General features: G+C 41.8%; 1 pseudogene; it reads right to left on the reverse strand.

Annotated features, from left to right (window-relative positions):
- Positions 1–733: 733 nt before the first annotated feature.
- Positions 734–1,305, reverse strand: LOC116072833 (annotated as a pseudogene).
- Positions 1,306–1,613: the final 308 nt, after the last annotated feature.

The following is a 1,613-nucleotide window of genomic DNA, read 5'->3' on the forward strand; positions in this document are numbered from 1 at the left end:
CTATCTAGTCTTCAGCCCCATCAGAGACTTAAGAAGGAATAAATATTACTTGAGTGTGTAGGAAGTGCTGAGTAAGGAGCTTCCAAAATTGTAGAAATGACAGAATAAGCTGGGTACCTGAACAGTTCCCTTAAAACTCTCTATAGCATTGGACCATCATCAGCCTTCTGGCCCAGAATATCTAACATACTTTTCTGTGAAGTAGGAATTATGGAAGGCCTGCCTTACCTTGTCCTTGCAAAGCTTGGCAGTCAGCTTCCCTGTGACCAGATTTGCTCCTTTTGAATAGCATTCTGTCTGCAGTTGAAACAAGAGCAGTTTCTTGCTCAGTGGCAGTTTGCCACAATTGAAGCAAACTCCATAAGAAGATTCTTCAATGCTCATCATCTTCTCTGAAGTGGAATGGGAGTGTTTCCAGGAGATGACATATCTCATCATCAAAAATCCTTTTAAAAGAATCTTTCAATGCCATATTCTCTAGATCTCTTAGGTTTTTTGAAGACCCTCTAAGTATGTCTAAATAGGCCAGCATTGTTTATTTCTAGCCATTTACTATCTGTTCAATCTAAGAAGCAAGTTTCTGTAATTGACTAAACTATTATCTAACATGATCATGAGTCTAATAGACTATTAACTCGTATTTTAAAAATTATCCTAAATAGTGTGCAATAGGAGCTTGCAAAAGGGTAGAACTTTACTTTGCATTTTAAATGAGTTGCACAGGTCTAATATCTTTTTTTTTTTCAGGTACTTGAACTTTTATTAAACAATTGAAACACTTTTACAATGCCTTTCTGGAGGGCTGCCTCACAACTGAACCATCACTTCTGGTGAGGAAGAAACTATGGCTTCAGGTACATAGCTTAAGTTTGGCCATGCACCATCATAAATGCTTCAACATCTCCAGGGACTGAAAGCTCAACATGAGGACTCTTTCCCATCCTCTTTATGAAAGGTACTTCTTCAATTCTTCAACCACCTCTTGAGGCTCAGGAAATTTGAGCTTTCGTGGAGGGCCCTTATTAATACCAGTCCAGAGTTCAACCCGGCTGTTGTCCGGGCGCAGGAGCGTCACCTCGAAGCTGCCCCTCCGCGGTTTGGACGAGTTCACTTGCACAGGTAGGTCTGGGGCCTCCAGTTGCAGAGCCTGGCTCAGGGCAGCAGCATGGCGGCCATAGACGCGTCAGCTCGTACAATGCTCAATGACCACGGCCGTGCCCTCCGCCAGTTTCTCGCGCTTTTTCTCCGTCTCCATAGCCGCGGCCTCGGCCTTACGTTTTCTTCCGAGAGGAGCCATGGCAGGAATCTCCGGATGGAGCTGGTGGAAAGAAGTGGCCCAGGTCTAATATCTTATACAAGAGTTGAAACATAATATATAGTGTGATATTAAAAAAAACCATTTGCTTTACATCAGTATACAAAGATCTATACAAATGTAAGATTATTGGCATATAGAATGTTTTTTGGTTTAAGAGTAAATTCAACAATCTACCCTTACTGCTATTATGATTGTATTATTCCTGTAACCCCCCCCCCCCATTTTTCCTTTACAGGCCTACTCCTACATAAGAAGGAAAGAAGGATAGAGGAAAGAAAAAGAGAGAATATCCACT

This window comes from Mastomys coucha, unplaced genomic scaffold (assembly GCF_008632895.1).
Source record: "Mastomys coucha isolate ucsf_1 unplaced genomic scaffold, UCSF_Mcou_1 pScaffold23, whole genome shotgun sequence".
Classification (NCBI taxonomy): domain Eukaryota; kingdom Metazoa; phylum Chordata; class Mammalia; order Rodentia; family Muridae; genus Mastomys; species Mastomys coucha.